Source organism: Chiloscyllium punctatum, chromosome 17 (genome assembly GCF_047496795.1).
Source record: "Chiloscyllium punctatum isolate Juve2018m chromosome 17, sChiPun1.3, whole genome shotgun sequence".
NCBI classification, from domain to species: Eukaryota; Metazoa; Chordata; class Chondrichthyes; order Orectolobiformes; family Hemiscylliidae; genus Chiloscyllium; species Chiloscyllium punctatum.
In genome coordinates, this window is record NC_092755.1 from 62,683,670 (window position 1) to 62,697,874 (window position 14,205).

The following is a 14,205-nucleotide window of genomic DNA, read 5'->3' on the forward strand; positions in this document are numbered from 1 at the left end:
GGTAAAGCTTGAGTTGGTTAAACATTAAGTGTGAAATACTTTTAAAAAATAAAAAGGAAGTAGATAAGTTAGTTAAACTAAAGGATGTGAAAGGGCAGAATCTTTCATGGGGCTGGCATATGTGAGCGATAGTGAGATATTTGGCAGATTTGGGCAACAAGTGCCGTAAGGTGTTCAGATAATTTTGTTCCATCTTTTCTGCTTTTCAGAAGCAACAGAGTGAGATTCTTGCTAGACAGGGGTGAGACACCAATTGACCAGGTTTTATGCTTGTCAAGCGACTTGTTAATGCCACAGCTTACCTCATTAATATTCAGATTCCCACGTTATCAAACTCACGAAAGAAGTTAGACATTATGAAACTCGACAAGGAAACCAGAGCAAGTACAGGACAGATTCAACTTATCACTTGCTCCTAAAGGCCTCTATGCTGGAAAGGGCACCAAAACCTCACACACACCCCATGTTCACGAACACTGGCATTTAAATAGCACCCTTGTAGCACAGTTCCAATTCTCCACCCCAAGGTTACCTTGGCACTTCAATGCTTGCATCAGAAACCATCATTGTAGGTCAAGGGGGCTAGCACTCGCTCAGGGGTTCCTGGCACAGTAAGTCAAGGGCAGCCTCTGATACCACTTCAGGCCCTGCTCGGGGTGGTCACAGCTAGGATCATCTTCTCATAAGGAGTGAGGGGCTGAATGGTGGGCAGCTCACCAATTGCCCTAAGTCTTTTTGCCATATTGCACACTGTTTTCTTCCTGGAATGAGACAGGCAAGTTTTACAGGAGATGGAAGTAGTGGCACAGCTGTTGGTACAAGTAGGGACATATCCCAAGCAAGTGAATAAGCAGCACAGATGGGATGTAGGGTTAGTGACAGCAAGTGAGAAAATATTGCAGACAACAGGCAAAGTCATAGAGCATGAGTCTTTGTGGGAGGTAGGTATTGTAGCAGAAAGAGAGTTAGTGTGAGGTATCAGGGACAAGATGGCTGATCTTACTCTGGCAGAGTGGGAAAGGGCATTGACCTTCTTCTTATATTGCTGGGCATTCCTCCAGATGACTCCGACCACTTTATACAATATTGCAACCTCGGACCAGGCTGGCATGGTCTTGTGTCATGCCTTCCATTCTTGGTCCTGGGGCAAGAAGCAGCTCCAGAGTCCTGCCTGCATAGCCAGGCGCTGGTTTCTCACTGTTTCCCATATCGGGGCAAATATCATAAACCATGCAATCCAGCTGCAAACTGGCTGTGCTTGTCCTGATGCACAATGGGCTTTTAAATATGGTGTGGAGGGAAGGGGCGCCTTCAAATTCTGGATTATTTGCTGATTGGTGAGTGGTTCTGGGAATGTCATGTAGAAAGATGGGGTGGAAATCAGCTGTGAGAAGTGCCATAAGGTGTGGAAGGTAATTTACAAAACATATATTTATAGAATACGAGAAGATAACTCATTAGGCCTTGGGGTGAGAAATCCTCCTCAAAAACTCAATATGAATTGGACTTAGTCAAAAGAATCTAACAGTCGGCCCATTGTATTGAGGATCTGAAGCAATACATCCAAAAACAGCACAGGCATCAGAAGAGACCTTTCAGGTTTCTGAAGGAATTGGATACATGCTAGAAAAGTAGCCATCGTACTATGTTTTTCTAGAAAGAGAATCAGAGCTAGCCTATTGCCACCCTTTGGTTGAATATCTGCAGTTGGCAAAACATAGGAGAATGCAGTTAATAATGAAATTACTATATATCCAGATGAAACGAAAATAATTGGACTCATTAAATAATGCTGAGGATCAGCAGAGGCCACAGACAAATCGATGGGGTGGTGGAATGAGCAAATAAAGTGAAGATGAAATTCAATGTGTATAAGATGGGTATATCTTGAAGAATTGGGGGAATGTTCATTGACGTCAAGGTATTTGGGGGCTCAGGGGCACAAGACACTAAGAGTTGCACTTCAAGTGAATTGGGTCATAAAATGCTCATGGAAATCTTAGTTTAATAGCAATAAGTAAGGAATATAATGTATGTAATGTTGAACCTTTATAAACATCATAGTGTTACCACAGTTGGAATACTGTGTGCAGTCTTGAGTTCCACACTAATAAAGGTTCATATGGCAATAGAAAGGGAACAAAACATTGGAACACTGCCCGATAGAAAAATTGAAATACTAGACCTGTTCTCAACTTTGCTGTAACAATCATAGGCTGATTTGATAGACGTGATATAACCCATGAGGTGATCGGACAGAATAGATTAAAATGAGCTACTAAAATGATCACGAGTGAGGGGATACAGAATTAAGATTTAGTATAGAGAGCAGGAGAATGTTTATTAACTTAGATGGCTGAAAGATTGTGGAATGCATTTGTAGAACTAATGTTGAAGGATGGTCAATAAAATTACTTGCTGAAGGGGGAGAGCATATCAGCAGAAAGGAAAATGAGGTACAATAACTGGGTGCAACATGACAGCAGATAAGATTTGTTCTAGACATTATTCTGTGCGCACATCAGTGTTGGCAGCTGGGGATGCTGAGTTATGTAGTGCCCTTTGGATGCCCCAGGAGGCCTGTTGGGCTCATCTTTTCTGTTGGCACAGCAGATATTATAAAATGAGGGTAACTTAAATCTATATGTTGAGAAAACGACAGGTTCAGTTGCAGCACTGATTTAGTCAGCGGTGACCATTTACCACCAGGCCATATGGGTTTCCAGCCCAGTGAGATGAATTAAAATTACCTACTATGAGTCTTGCTGTGTGGGTACGTTAATGAAACATACATGCATCACTCAATAAATGATTCATATGGTATATGATATATGTATGTTTGTCTGCACTGCCCTTCAACTTCCTCCCAATTAATCGATTGACATTTTACCCTAGCTAAGTGCTGCTTCCAGTCTCACAGATCATAAGCTCTCCTAGACACAAAAAAAACTCCTCATAAGCCAATATCAGTTTGTCATGTTTTTCACAGGTCTAACAATTTTGAGCAGTTAAGGTGTTTCTCTGTCTTGTTGAATGCATGGATTTGGCTCTCCAAAACTATTTGCTTCTGCCATGCCAAAGAGGTCACAGCAACAATGCTCAGTGTCGATTGCTTGGCTCCTCATGTCATGATGCAAAATTGCAGTAGAATGTGTGTATGGGACACTCTTTGAATCAGTCTCCAAAGCTCTGCAGGAAAATGCCAGCAGACTAAGCAGAGACAGGAGATTGATACAGGAAGGACTTTTAGATATTCTTTTCTACAAGAAGCTGACTCTCTCCTTAGGACATACTAAAGATGATATGGGAACAGTTCTGTTTTGGGAAAGGGAGATATGAAGACACAAAATATTTCATGATGTAGCAAAACAGTTTGAAAGATAATGGGAAAATGCAGCACAAATAGCACTTATTTGACAACAACAAAAATCACAAACCAAGAGTGTTAATGGAAAGTCACCTCACAGTGTGACCGACAGGCATCGTTCAGACTACTGAGTCCCCGTTTGGAATAGATCCTTCAGCGAAGGTGCTGGAAACTCTTGGGGTGTTCCCTATTACTGGAACATGCTTCATTGGAAAAGCAGTTTTTATACATCCATCAGCATTTCCATTCATAAAGGTCAGGAAATCATCAGTAATTACAGGATAGAAAATGATGCGATGTTGAGGCAACCACTTGCCTTTTGTTACCTGTTGCTGCACATGTGGCATGCCCATTGAGTGTTTTGCACTATGTGCTGGCAGTGATAGTCAGTGAGCTGAACCTGAGTTATATAAAGCTGACTCCCTGCTCGGTAGCTGCCTAGGTAGCTACTTTATTGGCAGTGCCACCTCAGTGTTGTATCGTTGAAACCATTATGTAACTTGCACAACCCGTTATTTTCACTGTTTAAACATTCCTTATCGCAATTTAAAATTTCTGCATGTGACATATTATAAACACATTTAATGAGAATATTCCTTCAGTCCCATAATTGTTCTGTCCTGCAACTTTACAGTTGAGTCCTTCTTAATTATGATCGTTCCTTCTAGACTTCTTGCTTTGTTTTTTATGCCATTGAGATGGTGAAGCTAAAATAAAACAGCAAACCAGAAATTCTGGAGGTCTGAAATATAGAAAAAAAGTGTTGGTGACACATGCAAGGGCCAACAACAGTTAAAAGGAGGAGCAATAGGCTAAGGATTTGGGTGTAGGTTCTTCAATCAAACTGGGTGCTTGGAGATAAACTGGATCATTGAAAGAGCTATTGAGTATAGGATTTGGGATGTTATTTGTGGTCGTACATGCATTGGTGAGGCCACTTTTCGAGTACGCATACAGTTCTGGTCACCCTGCTTTAGGAAGGATGATATTAAATTGGAGAGGGTGTAGAAAACATTTACAAGAATGCTATCTGGACTGGAGGGTTTGCATTATAAGGAGAGACTGGACAAACTGGGTCTTGTTTTCACTAGATCATAGGAAGTTGAGGGGTAACCTTATAGAGGTTTATAAAATCATGTGGGGCATATGTAAGGTGAATAGCAAAGGTCCTTTCCCTAGGGTAAAGGAATTAAAAATTAGAGTACATAATTTTATGGTGAGAGGAGGAAGATTTAAAAGGGATCTGAGAATGAACTGCTCGAGGATGCAGTAGAAACAAGTACAATTACAATTACAACAAGTACAATTACAACATTTAGAAGGTATTTGGACAGGTACATTGATAGGTAAGTTTTAGAGGAATATAGGCTGAACACAGGCAACTGGGACTAGTTTAGTTTGGGAAACTTGGTCAGCTTAGATGAATTGGATTGCAGGGCTGTTTCTATGCTGTATGACTCGATGTCTGTATGACTCTATACATATGTTGGCAGACAACATATTCAGTTCCAATAGGAGTGCTATTTGACTCAAAACACTAACTCTGTTTTTCTCTCTTGACAGATGCTGCTGGTGAAGTTGAATTTCTCTAGCACACTCTGTTTTTAATTGATGTTACAATAGGGCTGGGTGATTTTCCTTTAACTGCTTTCAAGAGGTTGACAGTAGCGATACAGGTAATAATTTTTTTTAACCTGTGGTCCATTCCTCCTTATACCTCACCCACACTTCAGTTCTGACCAATCATTAGCCTAACCTTTAGGACAGACAATACTTTTTTCAACCGTATCTGTTTTTATTTTTCTCTGTCAGTGACACATTCGTACAGATGGTGTCCTTTTTGTGTACTGGGGGCTGCCTTTTCTTATCAAAACAAAAACACAGTACTCTTCATTACAGTGATTTCCAGCATTGACAAATACTTAACATCTAATTGCATCTTTATGTTTGTCTTTCAAATGTTGTGCATTCTACAGATGGATGAATGAACTTTGACATTAGGTTGAGGGATTGTTAGCTGCTTGAACAGCATGAAATAATCATTAAGGCAAGATAATTATGGCTGATGGTTATTTACTTTTCATTGCCACCAAAAATAATTGCATTCACAGAAACCAGTGTTTGAAAGATGAAAGTTTCAACAATTTCACGCAGGATTCCTCCTTCAGGGTAAAACTACGCACAGACCCAAACACTGTGTTTAAATGGAAATAGCAGTGATTTGACTAATCAAGTAAAATGACATCTGATGTCAGCCCCAAGAGCAAAGATGTTTGGACAGAATTCTTACTAATAAATTGAAGCTTAAGAAATTAGGCCATCAGTGTGAGAAGACATGCCAACTAGTAATCATGAAGGAGAATAAACATGTTATATGCAGTAACAGGGTACACAGGAGGAGTAAATCAAATGCCAACCGTTTGTCCTTTTCTTTATTTTAAAAGTTCAACTGTCTCTTAATTTTTATAGCTCACTTTGTCCTTACTTGAGTTGATTTTGTTGTACTTCATGTGTAAAGAAACAGAAACTAAAAGCAATCCATTTAATATGTACGGATAACACAGCTTTTGGAGCAATTTTAACACTACATGTATTTAAAACTATAAACTAAAACAATAGAATGACACAGAAAATACACAATTACTTTAGTAACGGCTGCCACCTCCAATCCTAAAAGACAACAATAATGGATTGCTTATGTTAGAAAAGCAGAACTGTTGTTAATTAATCATATTTGAATAATGATAGATCTTTCAAAAGAATAGCCTGAGTTTGGAGTTCTTAGCAACATGTCAAAGGAAAGAAAATATGCATGAAATTAACTTTGATTGGAATGTCAAGTATTTAAATATTGCAGGAAAAGATGGAATTTGCACACTGGTGTTTAGTACATGTTTACAGACTTTTATGTCACTGTAATAATTACAGATTATCATTTCAAACTTGCACTCTAGTTCAGCACAATCTATTGGCATGTTGATAGGAGTTAAATACTTCCTTTTACTAACAGATTCAACTGCTAATAATCACCCAGAAATACACAACTATCCTTTCAGTGCAATGGTTTCCTTAATCAAATCTCCTTAAATAATAATTAATAACAATAAAGAGTACCAGGAATAAAATCATGTTCTGTGAATCTGTTGACTTCTGCAATTCTATTTTATGATATTCTGAAGGTAATTGGCATTGAACCAAACATGCTCCAGGCAACACTAGTTAAGATGTATCAACGATGGTTAATCAAGAGGCATCTTGAATGTCTTGCACAAATTAGGCAAGAAACACAATATCAACTGGGTAATTACATCTGCATGTTTCTATGGATACTGCACACAAACATGTTTTTCAAGTTGGATCAGTAGCTGCGTAAGGGGATCCGTGCAGCACCTATGTGCTACCAGCTACACAGAGTCATAAGAAAGATTGGGGCACATAAGTCAGAGTAACTGGATAGCTAAAATCAGGCTCTTCAGCCCTACCCTTTGTTTCCTTGCCACTGATTCGGAGAGTCATAGAGCCCGGGAACAGACCATTCAGCCCAACTCGTCCATGTCAACCTGGTTTCCTAAACTGAACTATTCCCATATGCCTGCATTTAGTCCATATCCCTTTAAACCTTTCCTATCCATGTACCTGTCCAAATGTCTTTTAAATGTAGTAATTGTACTTGCCTCTACCATTTCCTCTGGCAGCTCATTTCATATTTGCACTAGCCTCTGTGAGAAAATGTTGCCCCTCAGGTCCCTTTTAAATTTTTTCCCACTCACCTTAAACCCTCTAGTTTTGGATTCCCCTATCCTGGGGAAAAGACTTTGGCTATTCACCGTATCTATGGCCCTCATGATTTTATAAACTTCTACAAGGTCACTCCGAGACTGCAGGGAAAAAGGAATTCCCAGACTATCCAGCCTTGCTTTATAACTCAAATGCTCCAGTCTTAGTAACATCCCTGTAAATCTTTTTTGCACCCCTTCCAGTTTAATAATATTGTTCCAATAGCAGGCTGATCAGAATTATATGCTGTACTCCAAATGTGGCCCTACCAGTATCTTGTACAGCTATAACATGATGTCCCAATTCCTGTACTCAATGCTCTGACCAATGAAGATTAGCATGACAAATGCCTTCTTCACCACCTGTGACACTACTTTCAAGGAACTATGTACCTGCACTCCTTGGTGTCTCTGATCCACAACATTCCCTGGGACCCTTTCATTAACTGTGTAAATTCTGTCCTGGTTTATCTTACCAAAATGCAACACTCACATTTATTTAAATTAAACCTCATCTGCCATTCCTCAACCCACTGTCCCACTTGATCAAGATCCTGATGTGCTCATAGGTAACCTTCTTCAATGTCCACTACACCTTAATTTGGTGTCATCGGCAAACTTACAAACTATGCCTCCTATATTCTAATCCAAATATATAATTGACAAACAACAGTAGACTGAGCACACCATAAAGCCTCCACTCTGAATAACAACTCTCTATCATCTGCTGTGTCCTATCATCAAGCCAATTTGAACCCAATTGGTTATCTCTCTCTGGATCCCATGTGTTCTAACCTTAGTAACCAGATTACTTATGGAACATTGGTGAGGGCTTTGCTAAAGTCTATGTAGACAATGGCTAACACTCCGCTTTCACAGTCACCTCTTCAAAAAACTCAATCAAGTTTGAGAGACACAATTTCCTATGCACAAGGGCGTGCTGACTATCCCTAATCGGTCCTTGCCTTTTTAAATGATTGTCGAGTCAAAAGTGAGGCACTGGAAAAGCACAGTCTGGTAATTAACTCAACACGGAATCTCCAGCGATCAACTCAACACGGACCTCTCTGTTGTCATCTCTAGCGACTGACTCAACACGGACCTCTCTGTCTCCATCTCCAGTGACCGACTCAACACGGACCTCTCTGTCTCCATCTCCAGCGACCGACTCAACACGGACCTCTCTGTCTCCATCTCCAGCGAACGACTCAACACGGGCCTCTCTGTCTCTGTCCCCAGCGACCGACTCAACACGGACCTCTCTGTCTCCATCTCCAGCGACCGACTCAACACGGACCTCTCTGTCTCCATCTCCAGTGAACGACTCAACACAGGCCTCTCTGTCTCTGTCCTCAGCGACCGACTCAACACGGACCTCTGTCTCTATCCCCAGCGACCGACTCAACATGGACCTTTCTGTCTCTATCCCCAGCGACCGACTCAACATGGACCTTTCTGTCTCCATCTCCTGCGACTGACTCAACACAGACATCTATTTCATACACACCGACTCCCAAATCTATCTGGATTACACCTCCTCCTATCCCCCTCCTTGTAAAAACACAATCCCTTCCTCCTAATTCCTCCGCTTCCGCTGTATCTGCTCCCAGGAAAAGCAATTCCACTCTCGGACATCCCAGATGGCCTCCTATTTCCAGGAACACAACTCCCCCTCCCACGTGATCAACAATGCCCTCCAGCGCATCTCCTCCACTTTCTGCATCTCCGCCCTTGAACCCCACCCCTTCTATCACAACAAGGATAGAACCCTCCGGTTCTCACTTTCCACCCCACTAATATCAGGATACACCACATTTTCTTCTGCCATTTCCGCCACCTACAGTCAGACCGTGCCACCAGAGACATATTTCCCTCCCCACCCCTATCTGCATTCTGCAGAGAATAGTCCCTCCATGATTCCCTTCTTAGGTCCATGCCCCACACCAACACACCCTCCACACTCATCACCTTCCCTTTCTGCCACAAGAGGTATAAAACCTGTGTCCACACCTCCCTTCCTCACCTCCATCCAAGGCCCCAAAGGATCTTTTCACATCCGGCAGCTATTTTCCTGCACATCCATTACCTCATCTACTGTGTCCGTTGCTCTTGATGTGGTCTCCTCTCCATCAGGGAGACAGAACGCTAAATCATAGATCATTTTAGGGAACATCCCTGGGACACACGCACTCATCAATCCCACTGCCCCATGGCCGACCATTTCAACTCCCCTTCCCACTCCACCAAGGACATGCTGGCCCTGGGCCTCCTCCACCACCAAATCCAAGCCACCAGACGACTGCAGGAAGAACGCCTCATCTTCCGACTTGGGTATCTTCAACCACATGGCATCCACATTGGCTTCACTAGTTTCCAATTCCACCCTCCTCCCACTTCATCTCAGATCCAAACCTCCAACTCGGTACCGCCCTCTTCAACTGTCCTACTTGTCCATCTTCCTTCCCATCTATCCACTCCACTTGCCCCAGTGATCTATCACAATCACCCCCCACCATCGCCTGCATCAACCTATTGCCTTCCCAGCTACCTTCCTCACAGCCTCACCCCACCATTCTATTTATCTCTCAGCCCCTCTTCCCCACTCCCCTCCCCCACACATTCCTGATGGATAAAGGCCTATGCCCAAAACATCGACTATCCTGCTCCTTGGATGCTGCCTGACCTGCTGTGCTTTTCCAGCACCACACATTTTGACTCTCATTTTCCTGCATCTGCAGTCCTCACTTTCTCTCATATACACGTAGACCCTGTTTCTCAGAATCCTCTCCAACAACGTACCCACCATTGATGTTAGACTCACCTGTAATTAGTCTGTAATTCCCTGGCTTTTCCTTGCAGCCTTTCTTAAATAATGGCACCACATTAGCTACCCTCCAGTCATCCTCCTTTGTCCATTGATTACACATTTAACCTGAATGCTTATATCCTTGATGTCTTACCTTATCTTGAGCTGAGCTTGATCACAAAGTCTGCCTACTTTAGTAACATTGCCCATCTCTGTCCTTGTCTCAGTAAATCTGCTACTGAAACCTTCATCTAAGCTTTTGTTACCACCAGATTCAACAATTGTATTTAAATGCTCTTTTAGATTAGATTAGATTAGATTAGATTAGATTAGATCTAATGTATTGTATTTAAATGCTCTCTTGCCTGTTCTTCCACCTTCTATTCTCCATAAACTTGAGCTCATCTGAAACACTGCTGCATGTACAGTAATTCCTCACTTAATGTCTTTGTCATATTCATGGCAATTGCAACTTTGATTGAAATGACTCTAAGCAAATCATAAGTTCCTATAGAAGCTAATGTTAAAATTGGAGTGAGATTTTCTCAGACATCTTTTCCCAGTAAAAGGCTATGTATAACTTGAGGTGCAATTCCTAGTTGAAATAACTTATAAAGTATCATAAATAATTAAATAAAAATACTGCATAAATTTAAATTAACATTAGATGATTTTTCTCTCATCCAAAATAAACTTCTTTATATCTGTTATGACTTACAGAAAAAACATTTGTTCTTTCAGTCATTCTTGGTCTGTCAAGTGAAGCAATAATCTGCATGTCTTTCTACTTTTATTGAAAATAGCAGGGATGAAATGCTTTTCAAGATGCCCCCTCCCCATGACAGCAATCGCATGAGTTGCATCTTGACTGTTCACTTTCACTTCCTTCTGAAACCTGTTGAAGCAAGAACTTCAAGTTGCCTTGGATCAAAGCTGTCACCGTACTGTCTAACAATGGATAATGCTTCTTGAAAGTAGAGGGTATTCTGCTACCGTAATCTGCTGCTGGAGAAATTTTACCTTAGCTAAAATGCCAATGTTCTCCTCATAAATGACCGTTTGTATAGATGGCTCTCTTCTGTGGATAACAAGTATTATTCTCCTTTCACTCCCCTACCCAAGTGTCTGAAAATCTTCTACAGTTGAGCAGTACTGGGATGTGTGATCATCATCAAAGGTACCACACAAACAAGGCTATGATGAATGTTTTGACTTTAAAGAGGGAGATAATTATTCTTATTGTCTTCATGGTGTAAACATGAAACAATGTCAGCAGTGTCAATGTAGAGAATTACTTTATACTAATCAAATAAAGCCAACACACTCATTTACACCATGTTCACTGACTGACAATGGCATTCAGTCCATTCCACCAAGCTTTATAAAATTCTCATCCTTGTTTTCAAATCCCTTCACAGGGTTGTGCCTCCCTATCTCTGTAACGTCTTCCAGTTTTACAACCATCCAAAAACTCTGTTCTTTCAAATCTGATCATTCCCTTTGCCTATCATTGGTAGCTGTGCCTTAAACTGCTTATTACCTCAACTTTGGTATTCCCTCTGGAAATTTTCTACCTCATTCTCCTCCTTGAAGATCATTCTTGAAACCTATATATTTAATGAATCTTTTGTTCTGCCATCCTAATATCTCGCTCCTCAGTTTATTGTTTGACTGGTGATACTTCTGCGGAGTATCTTGAGATATATCCTACACTGAAGTCGTTACATCATCTGTATTTCAATACAATTTCATTCATATTTCAATAACTTGGAATCCCACATGGAAATCATAATAAATTACTATTAAAAAATACTATAAATTCTAATATAATAAAATGTAATAAATTAATATGATCTACCTGGATCAAAGTGCCACAGCCTCCAGATACTGGCACTGGGCTCTGTATAGAATTGGGATTTAGAAGTGTTGTATAACCAAGCATGAGTTTTATAACTAGGCCGGAAAAAAAGAAAAAGCCTGTGTGCCAGCTTATTGAATGCTATGCTACATAGGACTCAGATGGGGATCTGGATGGAGCATTATACAGGAGATCACTGATAAACATGTGGAAGCTAGATGGACTAGCCATGGGAAATGTGGGTTATGTGGATAGGATGGTGGGGGGTGGTTTGATCTGGGTGGGATGCTCTTCAGAGGGGCGATGTGCACTTGATGGGCTAAATGACCTGCTTCCACACTTTAGGGATTCTATGGAGATGCTGGGTGTAATTAACAGTCCTGCGATAGGGTTATAGTCTATTGACATTGTTGAGAATGGGCTTCATACTGAGATTGGGTCCTATCATCCCTAGTATGCAAATGATGCCAAACTCCGTAAAATTTGCTTGCAATGTTTGACACAGTGTCTACACCAATGCCTTAGCTTCCACTCCAGCACTGGTGAAAGCTCTCTAAAGGTCCCTGGTGTCACGAAAGCTGAGACTGCTGCAGATATAGCTGCATGTTCCAATGATCAAGAGAACATGCAGTCCTCCAACAGATGAATGGGATTGCTGAGGCATCACATTGGTGGGGCCAGTAATTGCACGGTGCATGAACCTGTTGTCCTCTCTTGAGATGAATATGTTAACAGCTCCATAACTGCCATTCTGCCAGTTCCCTTTCAGCGCACAAGCCCAGACTGCTGCCATACATGTTGATGTGGCACTGTCTAAAGCTAGTCTAGGCACACAGCTGCTGCAGGAGATCTGCAATCTCCTGTCACTAAACATTAACAGCTTCCCACCAAACATGCAGCAAACACTGGGTTAGTACAGCATAGGAACATTAGTATAACCAAGACACCTATTATATAGTCATGAAGGGAAAGATCAGGGGAGGAAGAAGAGAGGAAGAGCAATTGCAAGAGGGGATTCCATTGTAACAGGATCAGACAGGCATTTCTGTGTCATTAAATGTGACTCCAGGATGATGTATTGTCTCTCCGGTACCAAGGTCAAGGATATCATAGAATGGCTTGCAGGACATCCTTCTGGGGGAGGGTGAACAGCAAGAGTTCATTGGTATCAACAACATAGGTAGACAGAGAGATGCGGTCCTGAAGACATATTTTAGGGAGTTAAGGAGGAAAGTAAAAGTAGGACACCAAGAACATTAATCTCGGGATTGCTAGTACCACAAATTAGTGAATATAAGAATTGGGAGTATTGACTAAGTGATTTGAGAATTGAAGGAGACTGGAGGCCATCAGAACTTTGAAGCATTGGGACTAGTTCTAGGGCAGGTTGTACAGGACCAGGACTAAAACCTTTGCAGGATTTGCTTGTTTTGTTGGTGGGTATGGTCTTTAAGGTTGTTTCTCAAGGGAATTGGATCCTGAGGGGTAGCTCATTATTCTAAGGAAGCAAAACTGGTAACTGGAAGTAGAAAAAGTTGCATATGAATTGAGAATGCAGGTATTTTTGTGGCATTAACATGACTCTAAGATGGTGTATTGCCTCACTGGTGCTTAAGGCAAGCAGCAATTAAATTTAGAATGTGGAATAATGTCCAAAAGACAAAGTCAAGAATGGGTGAATTGGGACAAAACGTTTAAAAATATGATGGCACATAGACATTTGGATTATCTTTAAATAATTATGGCATAGCTTATAGCAGCTGAACATTCTTTCAAGACACAAAACCCCCAAAAATGTATTCAACCATGGCTAACAAAGGAACTTAAGGATTATAGAAGATTGGAAGAAAAGGTCTATGCTGCCAGAAATAGTATTATCATGAGATAGTTAAATGAGGATTTTGAGGATTTTAGAATACAGCAAAGGAAAGCCAATAAAAATGATCAAAGAGAATAAAATATTCATGCAAATCATCACGAAGTACAAAAATGGTATTTAAAAGCTGGTTTAGAATCCCTACAGTGTAGGGGAAGGCCATTCAGCCCATCAAGTCCACACCAACCCTCCGAAGAGCATCCCATCCAGACCCACTCCATCCGTTTAACCCTGCATTTTGCATGCTAAACCACCTAGCCTGCACATCCCTGTGATACCATGGGAAACTTAATATGGCTAATCCACTAACTTGCACACCTTTGGATTGTGGGAGGAATTATGGTGAATGTTGCAGCGAGAAAGATATCACCAAAAGTTCAGTAACATTACAAATGTCTTTTTTTTAACCAACAAATTGTGAGAGCTGAAACATACAAATTCAATTTGCCTATTAAACAGTAATGTTCCTGGACCTGTTGACAAGCTAAAGGTTGTCAACTGTACAGAGCTATGAGTTATTTT